The sequence below is a fragment of the Aethalodelphis obliquidens genome, unplaced genomic scaffold (genome assembly GCF_003676395.1).
Source record: "Aethalodelphis obliquidens isolate GAN/ISIS:26980383/991018 unplaced genomic scaffold, ASM367639v1 scaffold79, whole genome shotgun sequence".
Lineage (NCBI taxonomy): Eukaryota > Metazoa > Chordata > Mammalia > Artiodactyla > Delphinidae > Aethalodelphis > Aethalodelphis obliquidens.
The window spans coordinates 5767946-5792452 of NW_020838023.1; the positions used below are offsets into that span (position 1 = coordinate 5767946).

The following is a 24507-nucleotide window of genomic DNA, read 5'->3' on the forward strand; positions in this document are numbered from 1 at the left end:
AAAATCCAGCTTCAAATAACTTTCTCACAAGTTGTCCCTATATCCACACCACCAGTGACATGTTTGCTGGTTCTCCCAACTTCATTTTAATTTCTCTCACACATTCCAAAGTTCTTCTGAAATTGAAAGCAGAGAACAAAGAATTAAGTTGGTGGTGAGGGAAGGAAACCTGAAATCTCAGAAGAGTGAGGGTAGCACTAATGATTAAACTTCTCTTCCAATCAGTGTTTTAACCTGTGTTACCAGGATATGCAATGGAGTACAGTACTTATGGCTCAAGAAATTTTTGTACCTCCTAGAGCTGATTGGCAAGACCAATCAGTAGTAGAACTGGTGGAATTCGGCAGATGGAGAGAAAGACTTCCCCCCTTACAGTAAGTATATCATTTGATAAAATTCCTTGTGGTATAAAACAATGCCTTTAGCTAAACTCTGAACTTGAGGCATCTAAGAACCAAGTTTGAAATTTAAAGACTTCTCAACGAGCCTGGCACATTGCAGGCTCCAAGCACCTTGCATCCATCTCCCTGACCTGACTATAGGCTCCAAGATCGTGGGGGTCAGATCTTTGTTCAGCAGTTCAACAACCAAGCAAGAAACTAAACTGGGCATGTTAAACAGAATTCAGCCATTGTCAAGGCTGCCTGACAGAGCATCAGGGCCACCGGTGAAACCTTCAAGACACAGACGCCCAGAGTCCAGCTCCTTGAGATGCTGAATCCTTGCATATCAGTATTTTGCAAAGTCCCTGGATGACTCTGAAAGCACAGCCCAGGCTGAGACCTGGGGTGTGGTGTTAGTTACACGTCCAGGGTCCAGAGCCCAATCTGAGCTGGGGTCAAATGCTGACCCTGCCTTATTCTTTGAGTGACTCTGGGCAAATCATTTAACAAGTCTAAGCCTCACCGTCCTGTAAAATAGAGACTGGCCTAATATATACCACGCGGAGCCTTTGCAAGGATTAGATGAGACGGTGTGTGTTAAGCATAGTTCCCTCCCGATGATACACACTTAGTGTTTAATCCATGTCAGGTATTTAGGCTGGGGGCCCAAAGGAGGGCCGTCTACAATCCACACTGCACCACAATCGACATTAATTGAAAGGAACGGAGATGAGATTCTATCGCTAACAGTGTGGGTGTTTCAACCACTAGGCATTATGCATCACCCGCTAGCACTCCTCACGCAAAGATCTTGGAACAAACTGGTGAAGGGTTAGGAGAAAATGTTTTTTGAAAGAGGTGAGTATATCCAACTTACATCTTCAAGTTAACAAAACAACACTTGGAGGTCAAGTTTATACAGTACAGAGACACGGATGCTGAGGCTGTTAAAATAACCTATTAGCTTAAATCCTTGGTGATGGTTCTCTCTCCCAAGGGAACAATAGGAGGAAGGGTGAAGAAAAAGGGCAACACCTTCAGAATTGGGTTACTACTGTGTGTCACCATTTTATTATTAAAGTCATACACCATAGCTTAACTATGACACTATGACAGTCTATACTTTGAGCATCAGTCAGAAGCTTCATCGGAAAGTTCATGTTTCCTTTATATTTATGGTATTGAAAGGGTTTTGCTCTCTTCTCCCCTCCCCCCACCCCCCGCCTTTCTTTCTTTCTTCTTGGTATTCTTACCTGAGAACACATTACATTCACAGCTGAGTGGAAGACAACACCATTTCTACAACAGAAGTTACAGGGAAAAAGGATTTGCTTAATAGACATTCACTTTCCTGCAAACTTTAATGAAAGGCATCTATTATATAATTGGCAAATAAAAGACACATGCTCACACTTAGCTATACTGTGTTACTCAGGTGTGTATGTGACTTCACTAAGGCAAAAAGCAGTGTTTTTACTTAAATAAAATGAATCTTTTCCGTTGCAAAGCATTTAAAACGAAAAGGCTTATCTGTCCTGCATTTTCACCGCCAACAAATTTTGTGTCACTCTATATCTTCCCTGATGATCTATTTTAAAGGAACAGTTCAATCACCAGAGAAATAAAAGAATAATATCCCTTAGGTGAATCTGACTTGTAAATAAGGAAAGCTATTAAATGCTTAGTGTGTGTTTGGAGTCTATCATACACACTATAAATAATCTCAGCATGTACAGCTCATCTGGCTCTACCCAGTGAGACTGAATTATTTTGTAAGGAACAATACCATATCTGGCGAATTCTCTGGCACCTAACCCTTATCTCTTTAAAAATAAAATAAAAGGTGGGAGGAGTGAGGTTGTCAATCAGATAAAGCGTCTAGGAACTTAAGCAACTCTTGTATAATGGTTGTATATTGTTCATTATATGGCTAGTTATGGCTATCAATTACCTAAAATTTTGTGAAAGCACAGAACCAAATTTTTTTTCACACCATCAGTAGTTTTACAGAGTTGGAAGCCTCTTTAGGTAAACCATTTGAAGAGCCAGAGTACAGAAATAATCCATCCTGAAAATGCCTTCTATTCTAAGCTCCTGGCATAAAGCTACTGTGTCCAGTGATTTCATATTATGGCCTTCCACACATAAAGGAAATGCTCTGAATCCTAAGGACTAATTGCACACCCGCAGACTTCCTCTTTCCACAGAGCTTTCTAATTGGGTACTTTAAGTTGCCAAGTATGTTCAAAAATGGTATTTCAAATAAGCACACAAAGTAACTGCCGATCTAGAATTGGAATATTCAGCCTCCCTCTGGATGAGGAACTGATGCTCTTATTTTAAGCTATTCATTCTCCAGTAGATGACAACAGAGAAACCAAGTATTAAGTCTTTTTAATTCACCTGCACTCACAATAATATGAATGTTTCAGTATAATTTCAGTGCCAAAAGGTAAGGTAAAAAAGGGTTAGAAGTCTAGAATTAGAAATCATTACTCAAGCTGGATATAAGTGTATGTACTATATAATAGATATATGTACTTTACTACTTCCTGTAAGCAATTAGTTTAATAATAGACAGAATGGGATAACTATTTAGGGGCTTAATTGTGTGGTAGACTCAGTTATTTCTGAAGCCTCCCTTCTCCAATAAAACCCTGGGCTTTGACTCAAAAGAAAAGGGTCGATATCACATACAATACTCTGCAGCATCACACAACCACATAAAACTGTCACTGTGAAATACTGCGCTGCATGATTTTGTTACTGCTTCTTTTTTTCTTGCAGCAATGGACACACAACCTCAGAGGATGAATTCACCACTTCAAGGCTCATGCCCAGCAGTGGATAGGAACAATAAAAACAGTCTTGGGAACAGGAGCCCCCAGGGATATACGCACTACCATCCAATGTGACAGCAAATCCACCTCTGAATTAATAATTTTTATACTTCCCAAAATCTGAGGGTTTTTTTTCTCAGACAGGAGTACTCCTCCATTCCTAGAAAGAAGCCCAACCCTGAAATTAAATCCAATGCTGCAAAACCATTGAGCAAATTCCCTTCATCAGATATTCATATACTGAAGGTAACACTTTAGCTTCAGATACTTTTTTTCTTGATGTGCACCATTTTTAAAGTCTTTATTTAATTTGTTACAATATCGCTTCTGTTTTATGTTTGGGTTTGTTTTTTTTTTGGCCACCAGGTATGTGGGATCTTAGCTCCCGACCAGGGACCGAACCTGCACCCCCTGCATTGGAAGGCAAAGTCTTAAACACTGGACCACCAAGGGAAGTCCCTTAGCTTCAGATTATAACTACAGTTTTCAAAATAATTATCAGGCATTGGCAGGGGTCTTTACCCAAAGATCAGAAAATATGCAAACCCTATCAAAATGTATGCAAAAGTTTGACGTGCACTTTTTTGAAAGGAAGGTTTTAGAATCTACAGAGTGGTCTGTGACCTGAAAAAAAAAATCAAAAACAAAACAAAACAAAACCAATAAAACCCAGTTAACCAGAACACACACACACAAAAAATCAACACCTGATATAACATTGTTTCTTTAATGATGGGGAAAAAATAATAAATACAGCTATACCAATTGAACAGACTATCAAACAGGAAGTGAATATTTCCTAATATTCAGACCAATGTGTTTACCTACAGAGAAAACTAGGTAAACTAGGCAAACACATGACAAACTTTTGTCATCCACACTATAACAGAAAAAAAAAATGTGTTTAATAAAAGATAAGTTGGATTCATGTGTTTAATTGGGAAGCTTTTCTTGTTATTGTTGTTATGTATTAATGTACAAAGGGATTCTTTATTGTATGAGTAGAATTTAAAAAGCTGGTAGAAACAAGCCCATTCTCAGGCTTACAAAACAAGCCTTTACAGATCATTATGTTTCATTACTCTTCATTTTATGGGGATTGTATTATACAAAACAAATACCAGATGCCTATTTGTTTTATTCATTTCAGGGAAAAAAAAATCATACAAGTACCTCTGCGAATAGAACTGCTTTTAATTAAACACAATGCACAAGGAGCACATAAAAATTAATACTGTTTGAAGCCAGCAGGTAGAAAGTAAATGCATCGAAAAGCAACTGCAGAAGAGCCCCCTTCCCCTCTTTGCTGAGCTGAGAAAGAAAACATTCCCTGGCTTCTTACTTGGGAGTTGAAATCAGCAACAGACACTACAGCAAGGTCATTCATAGGCTTGTTTGGGGTAAATTAAAGCCAATGTTCACGGAAACATAAACCCTGGAGGTGAAGGGGGAAAAATGGCACCTGTATTAAACCAGACCCCACATTAGCCCTCCTTTTTGAAATCAGGCAGGTCTACTCTAAACCATTTGGGTAAAGCTGTTGAGATGGAATGAACCAGGTTCATTTCTGCTCCACCGGAAAAATGCCAAGTGATTTTTGGCACGGTTCTGACTTAATCTACAAACACCACAGAAGGACATGTCAAACAGTGGCTTCTATCTGATTAATACAGCCAAGCTTAAGGAAAAAAAAAAAAAAAAAGTGGGGAAGACAGAGAAAACGACAGTCAAACTAAAATTTGACAGTTTCTTCCTGACCCCTAAGACGTAAATCATATCTGTTTAACTGTCAGTTCTAATCAGAAAGTGAAAATTCAGCATGTAGCATTTTAGTCCCACAATGAGAAAATTTTAACTTTTTTTTCCATTTGCTTTTGCTTTGTTTGCTTTTGATCAAATCAGAGTAAGACCCACTCTCTACCCTGGTCCCAGACTTTGACATCATCTACCCAGTTATAATTTGTACTCACTTGTGCCAAGAGAGAAAATAAACAGACATTTTGAAAGCACTATGTGAAGCAGTGCTAGAAACCTTTTCCAAATCACACTTATTTAAGGGGTCACACCCCAAATTTCACTGTCTGCAATTCTGAATCACAGAGTGGTCCTCATTCTGGGAAAGCTTTCCTTTATTCCTTTACATGAGACTTACGTCTTTTCGGTTAATGGACTTTGGTCCTTTAGTTAAATTGACAAACTAAACTGTATATTATTTTTATATTTAAAAAAGCAATTAAAATCCTAAGGCTTTTTAACCTTTAAAATAGATTTTTAAACAGGTATGGACAACTGAGAAAACAGAACATTTAAACTAGTTATCCCCCCCAAAAAAACTCACTATGCTAAAAGTATACTTAGTATATTCCTTTTTCTCAGACCAAGAATGGAGGGTAAATATACAGAAAGACAGACTGTGATCAGGAGTCAAATGCCACATTTTATACTCTACTGTAACCTAATCAAAGAATTATTTTCACAACGGAATACCTTATAGCTGTTAAAATGAGGGAGATATTTATATGTACTGACATGGCACAATGCTGGATATATAATTCAGTGATTAAAAAAAGAAATTACAGGGCTTCCCTGGTGGCGCAGTGGTTGAGAGTCCGCCTGCCGATGCAGGGGACATGGGTTCGTGCCCCGGTCCGGGAAGATCCCACATGCAGCAGAGCGGCTGGGCACGTGAGCCATGGCCGCGGAGCCTGCGCATCCGGAGCCTGTGCTCTGCAACGGGAGAGGCCACGGCAGTGAGAGGCCCGCGTACCGCAAAAAAAAAAAAAAAAAAAAAAGAAATTACAAAGGAGGAGATATGTGTGTGTGTATAAAATAATCCTATTTTCAAGAAAATAAATAATATGTCACCTGCCTAGAAAAAAAGAAATATACACTCAACCGTTCAAGATGATATATGAGTGTGTTACAGGTAAGTTTCACTTTCTATAACGTTTGCACTTTGAACAATGCTCAAATATTACTTCTGCAATCTGCAATCACAAAAAGAAAATTTCCCAAACGTTCACTGGAGTATGGTTTACGCTGTACCCTTGGGTGGCTCTCCCTTAAAAGTTAAATGTAAACTCGAGCTTCTGAGATAAGAACCCTTAAGAGCTAGAACAGCTTGATGTGAATGGCAGTAGGAGGGGTGACGTAGGGTTAGGGAATCAGGGAACAGGAAGAGAGAGTGTGTGCACGCGTGTGCACACATGTGAACACAGCCTTCACAGGAGGGAGGGAGGGTTACTGAAAAAAGACTGACTAAAAGGAAGCAGCAGAGAGTAGGGCGGGGTGTCTGAGACTGCAGGGAGGGCTTTTGTGGACAGCCACAAAGAAAGGCCTCTGATGGTCCCTTGTTAACAGCTAGAGAGTACCCAGGAAAAAGAGGTATGTAAAATCCATCCTCGTCAAGTGGGAGTGCGAGGTGCCAGGAGCTGCTCTGCAGAGACGTAAGTGGCAACAGAAGGCCTGTGAAAAAGAACGAAGTAGCCTAGGGATGAACCCTGGAAGCTGCAGCCCACCTGTGGGAAGCCGCCTCTGGTGGATGAGGCCGCAGAACTGTACCCCTGGGCCTCCTCTGTATGGTCCCTGCGATGGGATTAGATTCCAGGAAAGCTGATGGCACCATGAGCAGCTGGCTGAGCACAGCATGCAGTGTCCCATTCAACAACAGACAATGGGGACTGAGGTTCTGGTCCTGGTCCCAGGGACCAGGACAGTTGGTCCCTTTCTTGGAGGGGGCAGTCGAAACACCAAAGGAGTGATCAGAGGGTTCTTCTCTTGTGGAGTTGCCTGGAGGGTCCACCACAAGTCTCTACAAGGACTTCACTCTCTTGGCCTGCATTCCAGGAGGAAGTGAGCTTTGAAGCAATAGAAGCTATACCTGGCCAAGAACTGAGGCCTTAGACAATAGAGTGCAGTTCAAGGTCCATAAAGCAGGCTTTTTGGGATATTACAGAATTATGACCGGGAACCTACTCATAGCTAAAGTGACAGTCAAAGGCACAAGTTATTTCAAAGCTGCAAATCGTCACCTGATTTTGGTGAATCTCTAACTTCATTCCTATTATATTGAAGCTCAAGTGGTTGGCGGGGGAAGGAAATTCTTGTAAACTTATTTTTTCTATTCAACATCCCCTGTGGGTTGCTTATTCCAAACAAAAGGAAAGAAGTCTATTAAGTTCCAAAAGTCTTTCTTTCTGCACTTACAGGCCACCGTGACCAAAAGACACTCATTCAACAAACATTTCTAGAGGGGCTACTGAATGCTCAGTGTTGTGCTAATACCAGGGAAACAGATAAAAAAACAAATACACAAGTCTTGAGATAAGACTTACGGATTTAAGTCCAAGTAGAACATAAAGTATGAAACATCCAAATAACTTTGTGATCAAAAGATGTTTGGAGTTGGGCTTCCCTGGTGGTGCAGTGGTTGAGAGTCCGCCTGCCGATGCAGGGGACGCGGGTTCGTGCCCCGGTCCGGGAAGATCCCACATGCCGCGGAGCGGCTGGGCCCGTGAGCCGTGGCCGCTGGGCCTGCGCGTCCGGAGCCTGTGCTCCACAACAGGAGAGGCCACAGCAGTGAGAGGCCCGCGTACCGCAAAAAAAAAAAAAAAAAGGTGTTTGGAGTCAAATGGCAGAGAAAGAGCCTATCAGGTATTTTTCCACCATGAAAACGAGGTGTTATGTACTTTGATCCCAGTAAATTTTTTGGTCTGGCCCCTTGATCTATATTTGAAAAAGACAGATACTAAAGGAAACTAAAACTAAAACACTAAAAACTAAAAAATTTTTTAAAAGATGAAAAATTCCAGAATATGCCAGTCTTACCTGCATCTGTTTGGGTTCTGGAATTTCTAAACCAAAGAAAGAACTACAATGGGCTAACCAAATGCAGTAAGATTCAACTAAACACCTATCAATCCAAATACTGCAGTGGGGGGAGAGCTCTGGGGTACAGAGGAGAATGAACCAGCTATACCCAGGAATACACCTAGAGAGACAAAAACTAAATAATTATAATGCAAGATCTTAGAATGATCTACGATTTAAAACTGCCCCAATCTAAATTCCAGAATTTCCCCAGGCCCTGAATGACAGGACATAAGGAGGCCCCTCAAAGCTTGCAGACACCTAAAATTATACAGGGTGAGAGAATAGAGGGGGGGAAAGAAACTTCAGAGAGTCCATCCACACGTGATGGAAACAAGCCCTTAGATTACCATCTCATCTGCTGTGTGTGGACAGAGCAATGCTTAATCCAGGCTTCTGCTGGTGAGCCTGGTGATAACCAGGGAACGCCCTGGGCCTGCTGATTTATGCTCCACTATCTGAAAAATCACTAGGCCACTTTTATTCCCCCAAGGGGAATTCAAATGACAGGCTTCAAATGACACGTCTTACACCAGTCCTGAATCAAGGAAGCAAACTGAGAAAGCTCCCAAGTCACGGTACCTGGGAATTCCAAAAGCAAATATTTTAGACTTTAATAAGAGACATGTCAAAAAATCCAATTAATTCACCTCATCTAATTAAATGAGTTAATTGGAAATACGATACGGTACTTTTATCTCAACTGCTACCTGAATCTGTAAGTCAGCTTACGGGGAGAAAGAAGGGCAATTTTTATTTTGTGAGGAAGAAATGAGACAACAAGGAGACGGGAACAAAAAAAAAGCATCTGATTCTTGGTAGAAAACAATATCCAACACTGACACAGTAATGTTCCCAGAAAAAAAAAAAAATGGATTTTGAATGTTTCCTCCACCTACAAGTAAATACAGGCCTAGTGTCGCTATTGTACGTAAAATACACAACTGCTTGCTGTCTGCAGTCATGTTTGAAATTATGGTAGAAGGTCTCACTTGACTTATACTTAATGAACTGTTCCCTAGAGTCTCTTCTGCAAAAGCTGTTAGGGAACACTCTATATGATTCTGTGATTTACGACAAGGATATAATCCTGTTCTAACAGGCTTTTGGGTTGGGGGAATGTGGTAACGTGCCAAGGGACAGGATGCGACCTGCAGTGCATCTCCATCACAGCAAGGCTTGCTCCAGTGTGGAATCCAGTAGGAATCAGATCACATCTGGATTTGGTGGCAGAAACGGTTATTACAGAACAGCTCATACAAGGTGTTTGTTCCTAACTGCAGCTGTGTCTCCCAAGAGCAAGAATGAAAATATAAATTACAATGGGTCTGAAACCTCCCAGATCTTCAGAACACAGGCTAAAATCTCCTCCCTAACGTTAACCCAGACTGCTGTTAGAAGTTTATCCTCAAGGGTAGGTAACACACTGCTTCAACTTAGCATGCAGAAAGGGTCCAGAGGTCTGGGTCCCGCTGCAGCTGATAATGCCCGTCCTAAAACAAGCCATCAATCGTTAACAGCCATGCAAATTGCGGAAAGTAGAAAGTTATTCACTGTTATCGCTTCCCGATTTGCAAAGTACCCCATCGTGATGGGATCGCTCTTTCGCCTCCTTGCATTGCGAGAGAAGAAAAAAATCGTATTATCTTCTCTGTCTCATGCAGGTTTAGCTCAGAAAGTCATTTCAGGTGATGCCACTGGCACATCTGCCACTGTTTTAATGTTTTTTCAAGAGGCAGGAACAAGAAGACCCACGTGACTGCTCAGCTTCTCGGAACAGGTGGGAAACATGATATGTGCTTTGGTAAAAAAAAAATGCTTTAAAGACATAAAGTCATATAAATAATTTGCACCCTCGGTGGAACAACTTCTGGGAAATGAAAATCTATCGTATTTTGGCAACAGTTACAACAGGTGGTTGGAATTCTGGGCACTTGCCAAACCACCTTGAACTTTTATGTGACTAGCAAGCTAATGTATCACATTGCACACTACAGTTATAATGAGCTGTAAACAGATAGGTCCAATGGAAGAAATGAAATGAAAACAATGATAAACAGACACAAATGGTAAATCTGAAATTGGACAAGACTAACGTGGTTTAATGGAACAGGAAGGTTAATGACAGTAACAATGGTTATTGACTGAGTACTTACTATGTACCAAGCACCGTTCTAAGCATCTTACACGTAATATCATTCACTTAATCTTCACAGTAACAACCCTACGAAATGGGAGTTATTATTATCCCCATTTTATAAGTGAAGAAATGGAAGCAAAGAAGTAAGGTGCCCAGCCAGTGGCAGAGCCACCATCCACGTTCAAGCCCCTAGTTTCCAGAGCCTGGGTGCATGACCTCCACGCCATACCTGGCTGGAAGTCAAGAGATGTGTGCTCCATTCCCTGTTCTGTCGCAACCAGCTACATGACCTTGGGCAAACTGCCCAACTTCCCTGGATCTCTACTTCCTTATCTATATAATACAAGAGTTACACTAGACCTTTAAGGTCACTTCCATGATCTTATTTCTCCTCCCTCCAGATAAAACTGACACCATGATAGCATGATTGAACACCAGGCTCCTTCTCAGACAAACAAAGGACAGATGCATAGACATACACATGTGTGCACAGACCTGACAGCCCCAAGTGGTGATGAACTCACAGGACTCTGTGCAGGAAAACCAGTTAAGAGAAACTGAGGCCCAGGGAGGCTCAAAGAGTCACCAACACCCCCTAGAATAGCTACTTCATACTTGGAATTTAAGGGTGCTCAATCTCTGAGCTTATTTTTATAGAAACTTAAGATTTATTCTGACAGCGTTATTTACAGTAGCCAAGACATGGCAACAACCTGAATATCCATCAGTGGATGAACAGATAAAGGAACTATGGTATATACGCAATGGAATATTATTCGGCCTTAAGAAAGAAGGAAATCTTGCCATTTGGGACAACACAGATCTTAAGGGTATTATGCTAAGTGAAATAAGTCAGACAGAGAAAGACAAACACCATCTGAACACCACTTACGAATCCAAAAAAGAACCCCCAAAGACACAGAGAAGAGATTGGTGGTTGCCAGAAGTGGGCTGGGGGTGTGTGTGTCGGGGGAGTCAACAGGTGAAGGTGGTCAAAAGGTACAAACTTCCAGTTATGAGATTAATAGTCCTAGAGATGTAATGGTGTCTATAATTAACAAGAGAGTAAGTTTTCAAAATTCTCATCACAAGAAAAAAATTTGTAAAAATGTGTGGACATTAACTAAACTTATTGTGGTAATCATTTCACAACATATACATGTTGCTAATATGTATTTACATATCACTTGCAATATGTATATATATTTTACAATATATCTATATATAACATATTTGGTGATATATATATATATAAAATCATTATGATGTACACCTAAAACTAATACAATGTTATATATCAATTATATCTCAATTAAAAAAAATTATTTTGATACTGAATCCTTTTTGCCCTCATTTATCCTACTTGGGTTACTCCTTAGACATAGCTAAGTCTAAAATAAGTGCAGGGGCTTCCCTGGTGGCGCAGTGGTTAAGAATCCGCCTGCCAATGCAGGGGACACGGGTTCGAGCCCTGGTCCAGGAAGATCCCACGTGCCACGGAGCAACTAAGCCCGGGCACCACAACTACGGAGCCTGCGCTCCAGAGCCCGCGAGCCGCAACTGCTTTAGCCTGCAGGCCTAGAGCCCGTGCTCTGCAACAAGAGAAGCCACCGCAGTGAGAAGCCTACGCACCACAACGAAGAATAGCCTGGCTCCCCGCAACTAGAGAAAGCCCACGGGCAGCAGCGAAGACCCAATGCAGCCAAAAATAAATAAATACATAAATTTATAAAAAAATAAAATAAGTGCAGGAAAATACTACTCTTTCTTTGAACTGCAGTAAACATTGAGGTACTTAAATTTTATCTTCATATAAAATACTGTTCAATTTTTTAAAAACATGTAATATAACTCTACAATCTAAATACAGAAAATATTATACATTTCCAGTCTCCGAATCAGTAAAAGACTGACTGCCCTCCATTTACAGGTTTGCAACATTACACTTGCATACTTAAAAATGCAGTTATCATAAAAGGTGTTGCTTAAAGGCAGCTTTTGTAATGCAGTGTGAATTTTAAAGGAGCACATAGCATATAAGAAATGGTGTTTACAAGAAAAATTTATTCTCTGCCTCTCAGTAAAGCTAAAGTATTTCAGTATTAGATCCCCTCTGATTAGATTTTCAGATTGGTTCAGATATACAGACCTCGAAATCATTTTGGAAAATGACCTTACCAAGCTTTGTAAAAACATAAAACATAATTGATAGTTAATCAAGGGTCATACGATTGCCACCAAATCTGAATCCATTTTTAAGACCTACTAGGAAGTCACGTAATTGGGATCCAGTGCATTCTCCTTTTTAATCTATACACCTTGAATACGTTTATGTAATATCCATACAATTCCACAAGCTAAAGAGAGGAGATTTTAAATGCAGGAAATGGAGGCCAATGGGAGAAACAACTGAACACCTTCCCTTTGCTTTTTTTCCCCTTTGCTTTTTAATTAAATGATAAATCTCAATATGAATTCATTAGAAGCCTGATAGCTCAATTAAGCTATGTTACTCTGTTACTATATATAATTAATATCAGTTAACAGAGTTGGGATGTAACCTGAGCAGGAAATGTAAGCCAGAAGTTATATTTGACCTACCATTTGGGAGAAAAATTGCAATTAAGGGGGCACAAAAAGTCCCAATATCTACAGACTGTTAAAATTAGATGACAAAAAGACCATGATGGTTTCTCCTGTAGCAATAAATTCTTTAGCTTCACACTATGCAGTAAAGCCCGTCAGTTCATTTTAATTAGGTTTTACCGATATCATATCCAACAGAACAGGGAAAAAAGAAAAAGAAAGAAAAGAAACTACCTTGGAAGAAAAGAAAAGAAAAAAGGTTATTGGAAGAAACATCCCCTTTGAAAATGAAAAGAAACTCTGGGTAAATCATCAAAAGATGAACTTGGAGGAAACACGGGAAGGCCTGGGCTGTAAACCAAAGACAGTGACGTCTGCAGAACCCATACCTTGTATGGTCAACAGTATTTCGATTGGTTAAATAAATGTAATTTTTTTTTCACTTATCCAGCAAATACTGAGTGCCCAGTATGGGTGGGTCAGGCATGGTGCTAGGCTGTGAAGACACAGCAGTGAGTGAGTTCAATGTCACTTTCCCCACAGAGCTTTCCTTCCCGCCATATTTAAACTGTAACCACCCCCCCATTCCCATTCTCACATCACCTGGTGAGCTATTTGAAAACCTGAACTTCATCCCCAGAGAGTCTGATTGGCCAGGAGTAGAGCCCATGCCCCATTTCCAGAAGCTCCCCGGGTTGAAACCCACTGCCTTCACCCCTTTCCATATACTGCTTTTCTTCCCAGCATCAAGCACCTTCTAACACAGGCCATAACTGACATGGTAAAAGCCTCCAGTCATTACACTGGGACCATCCTGGGGCAGGGATGTGTGTCTGTTTGGTTCACTGTTGAATCCCCAGTGCCTGGAAAGAGTAGGTGCTTCATAAGTATCTGTTGAGTAAATTTAATGAAAAACAACATGAATTCTCCCCTCTGGGCCTGTAAAATTACTGGGGAGAGAGAAAAACAGAGAGTTAAATAAATGGAAAAAAACCACAGCCATGGGCTTCCCTGGTGGCGCAGTGGTTGAGAGTCCACCTGCCGATGCAGGGGACACGGGTTCGTGCCCCGGTCCGGGAAGATCCCACATGCCGCGGAGCGGCTGGGCCCGTGAGTCATGGCCGCTGAACCTGCGCGTCCGGAAAAACAAACAAACAAAAAAATAAAGAACCACAGCCGTGGCAAGTATTAACTGTTCTATAAGAGCCCATTAACAGGAGAATGTGACCAAGTCTGGGGCATCAAGGAAGTGACACTGGAAGAAATGAAATGAAGCTGGGCGACAGTTTTCTGAGAGAGAGAGAAGAGGGCATGTGGGGAAACGGAGGAGGAGGAGGAATGAGGCTCTGCCAAGGGGCTGGGGATGCAAAGGCAGGTAGAGCTGGACCAGCCCCACCTTCACAGCGTATGAATGAATTAGGAGAAGCCTCCAAGGTGAGTTCAGCTAGGATAGCGGCATGGTCCTATTTTTATCAGTGGTGCTGTGGGTGACTTCCACCAATCTGTCAGGGTGCTGGAATACATATAGGACATGCGAAATCCATTCCAGATTTCTACACATCAGTTCCCATCCGGGGCATCCCTAGAAATGCAGAAAAAGCAGGACATGCGCCCCAACACACCTACAAGGGCAGCCTCCAAGCAACAGACTAGAGGCTCCTCCTCCCCTTAGGGACGCCTCCCCTGCTCTAATTCCCAGCCTCCATATTCCACACCTGCCGCCACTCTTTCCCGGAGCCCAGGGCCCAAGTCATTTGGAACACTAGTCGGTCAAGAATAACTAGCATCACAGGCCCACATGACAATACCAGAAAACTTTATATTTCTCATTAAAGTATTGATATGTATTATAAAACCCCAGAAGTCTGAGTTAGCAACAAATACCAGAACTCTGATGCAGACTCCAAGGATGCAACTACCCCTTGTATCCGGAGCCCTCGGGGAACTTGCTAAGCTTGGTAGATAAGCTTTCAAACGGACAGCTTATCTAGGGGGCACCAAAATATTTTTATTTTAACCATAGGGTTCAAAAAAGTTATAAAGTTCATTATTTGTTCCTCTACTTTCTTAAACAAAGGCCAGCGTACACAAGAGATGGCTCACGGTCAGCGCTGTACCGTGGTACAGTTTATCAAATATTTACAGAAGCTCTGGTTGGTGACAGGCATGGTGTTAGGTGGCGGGACTCAAAGGCACGCTTCTGGGGAGTCCGTAGGACACACTCGGGCTCTGGGCCAGCTGCTCTTAAATTGCAGGGCTTCTTTACTTCTTCTGGGTGTTACATTTTATCTTTTTCTGGCCTGCTTCCTTCCCTTTGGGTTGCCAACTGTCCCTTCTTCCCAGCTCTGCCTGCAAGAATCCCTCTCTCTTTAAATTCACTGCTTTGAATCTACTGTGGGCTGAGAAACCAGATTACCACACTGGTTAGAACTGTCTCTTCTCCAGTAAGATTAAATAAATTCTAGGTGAGAAACACAAGTGATCCCCTATAAATCAATCACACTGTTGTTTATGTGTGTGTGGTCTTCATGACATCAGTTCCAGCTGTGCAGAAGCAGTACGATGCCGTGGTGAAGAACACAGGTTCAGAAGTCAGACGGCCCTCGGTTTGTGTCCCAGCTGTGTGCTCTTAGGCAAGTCACTTTTAAAGATTCTCTGAACTTCGTTCTGCATCTCAAATGAGTATCTTCCTGCTAGGGTGGACATACAGATTAAAGAAGATACTGCCCGTTACCCAGCACACAGTACACTCTCAAGAAATATTAGTTGCTATCACCATCATCATCAACCGGGCTCCAATATGTCAGTGCCAACAGGATATGGCTTCAACAGTGCCTGCCACAGACAACTTCCCCTAACCACAGTGCCGTTTCAGGAAGCAACTTTAGGCTGTTCCTTGCAAAAGGATGGCCACCAATTCAATCAAGAATGACAATGTGACAGGGCAGTCTTTCAACTGATGAGGTCACCACCAGACCCAGAGACGTGGCCTGATAGGAATGGCTGTCACCCGAAGGAGTAAGTATCCCCAGTAAAGCCAGTCAGGCTGGTTTCCTCCAGGGCCTGCAGGAGAGAATTCAGGAAAGACTGGCCAGTAGTTGGCAGACACTCCCCGCGACAGAGGTGCCAGTCTGGGGAGAGGTGAAGGTCCAGAGCGGGAAGAAAGGAGCAGACCCAAGTGACTGTGCTGGGTCCTGAGAACTTACTGGAACAGTTCCAGTGCAGTTTTTGTTCCATGTCCCTTCACAATAAATCCTGTGACTTAAGGTGGCCTGAGTGATGCTCTGCTCTTTGCAACCTAAGGGCCTGTCGAACCAGCCCATTCATACGAGGTAGCCTTCCAAAGATCACCCTCAAGCGATGCAGCACAGAAGTCACTTGCAGAAGCAATAACCTGCATTCCTAGAGCAGTCATCCAGGGAACCTGGGGGATGCAGAGTCAACGCAGTGCCTGAGCCCACCCTCCACCTGCTCCCACCTTTGCCCCAGGCCACCTGCAAGCTCCAAGGCCCCATCTAGGTCTTTCCACAGCCCACAGAAATAATGGCTAGCCTTCCAGGGCATCTACCACAATGTTCTGGGGATTAAGTATCAAGAAAGAGGTGAGCACTTATTTCTGTGGCTTAGTAAAGAGCCAAGTTATGAAACTAAGGAAACCTCTGTGGTTGATTAGAAAATGGCAGGAAGATGATTTTTAATAAACACCACCACCTGGTAGAGCACATGAGCGTTTACAAGGTTTTGCATTACAAGCAGTTACCCACTCTACCTCCTTTCAATCTTTCAACAACCCTGTGAGGTGTTACGATCCCCACTTACAGATGTGGACAATGAGGCTGAAAGGTTCAGCACCTAGTCCAGGAATGTGTGTGGGTCAGTGACTTCCCTGGTCCAGGGTCATCGCCCTCTCCTAAAGGGCTTCACAGAAGACAAGAGGGTACACAAAACAAGGAAGGATTTCTCCACAAATCTCACTGCTGCTCAAAGCAATTACAATGGCAAAGAAAGTCTAACTAGGCGTAAACAGTTTGGCTCACTCTTGTTTTCTGTCTTGGTTTTTTGTTTATTTGGGTTTTTTTCTTTTTCTTTTTTTTGGCCACTCAGCAAGGCTTGCTGGACTTTATTTCCCAGACCAGGGATTGAACCCAGGCCCTTGGCAGTGAAAGCGCCAGGGAATTCCCTCTGTCTTGGTTTTTAAATCACTTAGAATAGTGCCTCATTTGCACTTAGAATCCCAGACCTGACCTGGATGGTCCAGAGGTAAAGCCACGTGTCTCAATTCACCTCCAAAGGACCGCAGACTCAACAGCCAAAGAGAAAAGAGACCAGGGCTTTGAGCAGCTGACACAATTAACTTACAAAACTGACACCCACCCAGGTCAGGCCCACAGATTCTGAGATCCCAGGAGAGGCTGTAGAAGGCACGGAGGAAGCGTCTGCTCAGTAAGAGACACACGAACGTTTCTGGCTCCAGCAAAAATGAAACTTCAAAGGGAACGGAGCTGTGGGAGCTTCAAAGACCCCCTCCCCCGCCCAGCCCCAGCCGCAGGACCAATTAACACCTACAGATGTTTATCTAAGCAGTCATTTCATGCCGGCTACTTTGCTAAATGGGTGCTCAGACTCACCTCAAAAATTGCTATTCCTCCAAAAGGGACTGGGGGGGTGGGTCAAGAGGGAGGAAGTGCTGTGTTTTCTGAGAGAGAGACCTTAGTTAAGAAGAAAACAAATCCTCAATACAGTGAAATTCATCACAGACTTATGTATAATAAAAGAAAAGATGGGAAACAAATCTCTAAGAAAATGCAAATCAACTATGGAACAGCCATGAGTTACTAAAAAGAACCGTGCAGCCATTAAAAATCCTACTTTAGGGTTTCCCTGGGGGCGCAGTGGTTGAGAGTCCGCCTGCCGACGCAGGGGACACGGGTTCGTGCCCCGGTCCGGGAAGATCCCACGTGCCGCAGAGCGGCTGGGCCCGTGAGCCATGGCCGCTGAGCCTGCGCGTCCGGAGCCTGTGCTCCGCAATGGGAGAGGCCACGGCAGTGAGAGGCCCACGTACCAAAAAAAAAAAAAATCTTACTTTAGTATTTTAATAGGATTTTCCTTTTTTGTAGGAGAGGAAGAAGCTCTGAGATAATGTTAAGAAAAAAGCAACATGCAAAAATACATTTAAAGTCGGACTTTATAAAACCAACAGACTAGAATGGCCAGGAGTTTGTTTTGTTCACTCCGGGCGGCCCCAGCCCCAACACCTGTGTGTCTGGCACAAACAAGACACTTAAGGAAAATGTGTCAAATTCATTACTTACTATTAATTAAATAATAATTAACATATCTATACAAGGTACTTGGATATGCAGACACAGAATGACATAATCAATCGCAGAGGTGTATATGTGGGTTATAACAGGCCAACTACTGAAGTTTAATAATAGTGGTTAGCTCTCATTGTCGGGACTAGAGAAGAAATTTCTTTTCATATTCATCTCTTTTGCATTTTCTGCAGAGGCTCTGTACAATTTTTATAATTTTTTAACCACTGTTTTTCTACAGGGAGCCTCAGGGCCTAGGAGCAGTGGTATGCTACACTCCAGAAACCTGGCCTGTTCTGTCAGAAATGGAATCTTCCAGTGCGTCTCCCATTTCTACCGGGTCACACCTTATACCTGGGGCAACGGTCACTCCTGCACCACCTCATGGGTTCACTGACATCTAGTACAGGGCAAACCCTGCAAGGTGCTATCAGGAGGGCAAAGGTCACACATGATTCACTTCCTCACTTTTCTGAGAAGAGCTCTAGGGGAACATGAAAGGCAGAATCTACATAGTCAAAGTTATAACATTCCCTGAACGGACGAGATGAAGGAGTTCGATGTTTAAGTGTCAACTCAGGGCCGTCTTTATCACATCTCTTAGCCAAATTTTTTCCTTGGGAAGCATGTTTATAAAGGAAAGCAGTAGGGGGAAAAAAAAAAGATATGACTTACAAACACCCAAATCACACTAAACTCACTGATACAGAACTGTGAACAGGTAGAAATTCTGTTTGATTCTTTAAGGTGGTAACATTTTTTAGAGGAAAGAGCATTGTCTTCGACATCCAAGATGCCTGGTTTGAACACCACCATTTCCTCACCAGATGTGACCGTGGCTCCTAACTTAACCCTCTCGGGGCCTGCACTCCTATCTGTAAAGTGGGGACTTTACACACTGCTGTCGAAAGGCTTAAATGAGCTAATAAAGGCGACTTCGGATAAGACACTGGACAAATATCTTGCAGTTTTGAGGGAGTCCCTGTGCATTAAAGGAACTTGGGCACAGACGGAAGAGCTCTGAAGGAAAACCAGTCAGTCATTAAGCTCATGGTGTTCACATCCAAACACGAACACTCTCAGGAGACTGCAGTGTCTAGTGACCGCTGAGCCTGACGGGTTCCCTCCGAAGAGGCTGTGTGGAAACGTGACGGTCATGAGGGAGCAGCGGGCCTCAGAGAAAGGAGAGGAATGGGAACCAGAAAACCTGGACTGTAGCCTCCGTTCAGCTACTTACAAGCTGTGCAGCCTTGCCAATCCACCTCACCCGAGCTGGCCTCAGCTTACAAACCTGTAAAATGGCCTGACGAGACACCTGGCAAGGTGGCTGTGAGCAGAGCAGCCGGGTCCTATCAAGCACAACCTTTGGTGTGACCTTAGTGTGCTCAAGGTCATTGTCAGCAGGTGTTTCTAACAGCGGGTTCTGGGGAGGCACATCCACAGGCCTTTGGACAAAGAGAACAAGCAGCACCTGAGGGCGTGACAGCTCCCCTTTTGGCCAAGTCGGTGCCACCCAAAGCTGCTGTCACAGTCAGGGGGACCAATGGTGGCTTCCCACTGGTGGGGCCTGCCCAAGCCTTCATAGCAAGCCATGCTCTGAAGGACAAAATCCTACAGGCTCCCAGCTCAGGTCACAGATCCCACTTTCAACCGTCATTTTTTGAACTAGACTCAATCAACTTGCAAATGTCCCTAGAAGTAGTCCACGAAACCTCAACCTTTAGGGATTCCTTGTAAATGAGGCTCTCAGGAGCCCTCCAGAAAGCAAGATCAGAGAAGGTGAGAAACTTGGGGACGGGAGGGGCACAGAAAGAATTAGAACCTCAGTGCAAGAAGACACAATGCTAACTTCAAAATTCGTCTAGGTCTGGGCCTAGCTTTATTTTAAAACTGCGCTTGGGCTTCCCTGTTGGTGCAGTGGTTAAGAATCCGCCTGCCAGTGCAGGGGACATGGGTTCGAGCCCTGGTCCGGGAAGATCCCACATGCCGCGGAGCAGCTAAGCCCGTGCTCCACAACTATTGAGCCTGCGCTCTAGAGCCTGAGAGCCACAACTACTGAAGCCTGCATGCCACAACTACTGAAGCCTGCGTGCCACAACTACTGAAGCCCACGCACCACAGCTACTGAAGCCCGCGCACCTAGAGTCTGTGCTGCACAACGAGAAGCCACCGCAATGAGAAGCCCGTACACCTCAACAAAGGGTCGCCCCCGCTCGCCACAACTAGAGAAAGCCCATGCACAGCCACGAAGACCCAACGCAGCCAAAAATAAATAAATGAAAAAAAAAAAAAGAGCACATATGTGTGTTAAAAAAAAAAGAAAACTGTGCTTATGTGGCTTATTTTAGAAATGCTTTTGTGCTATCATACACCTGTGGGGAAAAAGGTGCTAATGTCTTACATTTAAAACCTGAGAAGCACAATTTCCAACTTTCATTCCTCCAAGGCTCCCTGTTGGATCACGAACTCGCTCAACGTGTCTGGGAATATAGTTCAGAAAAATGGGGAATCAATACATCATCATTCACTTGTGCACATTTTCTTTTTGCTATAAATACATTTGAATTCAGCTTATCATTCAGTGAATTCACAGCCTATTCCCAAAATTCACTGGAGCCAAACTGAAAAGTCCCCAAAACTCCTACTTAGACTAAACAGCACCGGGGACCTTAGTTGGCAATGAAAAGCAATGCAAGCCTAGAGCAAAAGTTCTTAAGTCTGACGATGCCCTTAGTAGCGGCTGTGTGTCAACCCCTAAAACTAGATGACAGATTATGCATGTATGTGCTCTCTTTTTTCACAAAGTTGGTCCAAAGTCTTTATCAGCTTCCCAAATGATTCCAAGAGAAATCCCATAAGAAACACCATCAATAAGGACCTTCCAGTGGCCGGAGAGCTTTCAGGTGTGTCTCTAATTAAAGATGGAATACCGTAGGTCAAGAAGAAAAAGTCAGAGGCCTGCTTTCTAGGGCTACCCCTGCTACTAAACAGTTTTCTGACCTTAAGCAAATCCCTGTAACAGTCTATCCCTCAGTTTCCGCATCTATAAAATGAGGATGTTTGGAAGTTGTAATGATCACTTACCTTCAAGACCCTTAAAAACACAAGGATTGTGAGGTACAGCTTCAACAAACACAGGAGAAGGTGTCCAAAAGGCCTGCACAGAATCCTGCCTGTTCCCAGAAGAGCTGCTTAAAATATTCTCCACCGCTTTCCTCAAAGGGGTCCAAGATAGAAGCCACCTCTCATTTCCCTCCTTTTCGTCTATTTCAGAAAGCCAAATTTGAAGTTTCACAATAATGCCCTTTGAAGGGATCTGCACTATGAAGTTCATGCAAAAATACAGTAATTCTGTAAGGGTGCGTAAGAAGCTCAAGAGATGTAAGACAGAATTTCTCTAAAGCCTCATTACACATCATGTAATCACTGCAGCAACTTAGTTTAGCCAGTGTCATCTACACCTGTTAATATATGTAACTGATGAAAATTAATTATGGGTGTCATAAAAATGGATGTTTTAATATAATCCTGGAAGTCTGGGTTGAAAATATTGCTCTATTACAAGAGAAAAGTCTTTTCCTTCATTCCATGCAGTTCTTCTATACCTTTAGTAGTAAATGTCTGATTTTCACAAAAGTGAAGTGGAAACAGAAGTCCTCAACTAAAAACATTTATTGTCACATAAGGCTAAATTTCGCTAAAAGCAACTTTTTTTTTAGTTGATACCCTTGTACATATTCTATAGTATCCTAACTCGGCCATGATACCATAAATTTTCAATCTAATTATCAGACCCCCTAAGTCCAAATCATAGGCACTTGCTAATAAAGAAAAGAAGTAGATGAAAACTGATCCTGTTTTTATAAGCCATTATCAAATGAACGCTTAGAGAACCCTAAAGCAGTCGAAAACCCATTCCACCAAAGGATAAACTAAGGTTCAAGGCGATGAATCAAAAGTCACACCATGAGACAGTATGAGAAGTCAGACTTAGATGACTTCTATAGACCCAACTGCAATATCCTCCTCTAAAACCCTGGGAAGAGATTAGCATTTGATTGGAGCAGTTCTGCGTCTGACACACGCATAGCTGACTTACAGGAAACATCAGTATAAGTAGCAAAGTACAACAGTTGTGCTTACTTCAGAGCACAAGACAGGTTGCCTGCTATGTGAGCATTCTCACCACATTTCAGAGCTCATTCATTCTTCGTATCTTCCAAAGTCAACGGCAAAGGCAAACATGTTTGCAAGCACCATTTCTCAGAGATAAAGGGTTCAGATAACCCAGTGAGAGGAAGAAGTTAAAACTCCAGGTCAAGCAGGCCGATGAATATAAACGTTCTGCAACACCATCCCGTCCCATGAAACAAGGTTAGAGCTGGAAAGTATGCAAAAGAGGAATGAAGAAAATCCAGAAGTGTCTCTGAAAGAAATCCCTGCTCAGGAGAAAGAGGCAACTTGCTTTCCTCACTAAATGCCACTCTTCAGATGAGACTCAGTCCTGAGGGCCTGACCCCTTGTGGTCTTTAAACATAAACCAAAACAAGGGCGTGGGTGTCTGATTTCCTGATGCAATGACAAAGAGGTCAAAAATTAGTGAAATTTAATTAGCAAAAATTAAAGTTTCTTGGAAACCAACCCCTCCTTCCCTTATTGCCAAAAATCTCTAGAAAAACCTTCTGCAGAGAATGTAGACGATTTATTTTGGGACTAGGAGAGTAAAGCAGATATGACTGTTGTATCGGATTGAGGGTGTTTCCCAAATAAACGTATAATTCAAATTTCTTAAGAACTCCCCTCCAGCTCCTTTAGAGGAATGAAGACCGTCATGATCCTTCTACAGAATTCGGTGAGACTGCTTTAGAAGACACTGAAAGGTCAGACTTCATCTCGAGTTACTCCACCATAAACCAGACAAAGAAATTCCTCAAAGGCTAGGAGCATTTTTTTCTTACAAGCACCCACAGGAATAGGTCAATGTAAATGTCGTGTAAACAAAGCGCCCATTACTAACCACAGTTTGTTTCTTTTGTGAGAAAATTTTAATCCATGGCAACTGCACCCAACATTCACACATAACTGCCCCCAAAGCAGAGGAAAATTTAGATTCATAATTGACCCTCGGGCTCTGCTTATGCTCGAAAAGCAAGAGGTGTTGGGGTTTGGGGAATCCCAGTGTTTGATACTTTCTCCTTCACTGTCTACGATCAAGTACAGGAGGACTTGAATTTCCCTTCCAATCACTCCTACAGAGGCCCGAGTGTCTGAGGAAATCCACAGACAACAATCAAACCTTTCATTTCAGGGTCCTTTCCCCACCATGCCCCTTCCTGTTCCAATCAGTTCTGCAAAGCGTTTCCCCTATTCTGCATTTCATGAATCAATTGCAAACTCCGCCAACCTCTGCCAGTTCCTCTTGTACTCAGCTGAGAGGTTCCCCTTCCTGCCTGGGTAGCACAAGGCTGCTCTGGTTTTTAACTGGTGTAACGTGGAAATGCACTGTAGGAGCTCACTAACTCTTTCACAGCCAGACAGAAGTGAGAGAGTCTGGGGCTCCTGCCCCATAGACGAGGAAACGGACCCTCCAAGCTCAGATTAAAGCCGATTCCTAGAAACTAGTTTTGACCCCAAGCCCAGAGTGTCAGTTACTGTCACTGGGAAGGAAAAGGAAGAGTGAGAAGGTCTACAAAGTCTCCAACTCAGTTACTTAGCAACTGGACAAAACTTGCTTCACTCCAGAGGGTAAAGAGGCATCTCACAGCGCTTTCAGAGAGTAACAGTCTCCGATTTACATGCAAATCGATAAAGACAAAAGGGAAAGGGAAATCTAAATTAGCAACTGGAGTTTACAGCAGAGGGGCTGAGGCCCAGATTTTTTAAAATCAGCTTCTCCTAGGGAGGCAGGATATATACATGCCAACAAACACACATGAATGAATGCATGCAAGCAAGATCACAGGCCCTAACCGGTTTACAGTCTCCCTTCATAAAAGTCAATGCCGTCTGGGAGCAGGGAAGAGGCAGGCACAGAAAGTTTAGTAGCTGAAACTAAAGGACTTCCACTGCTAACACAAATTTAAGGTTTGCGGAAAGATGACAATTGAAGGGTGGGAAAATTCCGGGGAGAGCTGCTCCCCCTGCTCGTGAGAAAAGCAAATAAAGCATCAACCTTGGGGTAAGGTCCCCGGACTGTGGGCGGATTCAGAGCCTCTCGAGTCCCTAGACCCTCACAAACACCCTCCTGGATCCACTGGTGAAGTGCAGTTTCCAAACTCGGATCAAACCCACACCCTTCATAGAACACACATCACCCTGAAGGTTTTCCAAGCAAGAGGGGAACATGGCCACCTGCTTGGCCCAGGAAAGTGCTC

The 24507-nt window shown here is 43.0% G+C and overlaps 1 protein-coding gene across 1 annotated transcript in view; it reads right to left on the minus strand.

Annotated features, from left to right (window-relative positions):
- EXT1 (exostosin glycosyltransferase 1) overlaps positions 1 to 24507 on the minus strand; it is a 292828-nt gene that overhangs the window by 266351 nt on the left and 1970 nt on the right. The window lies entirely within an intron of this gene.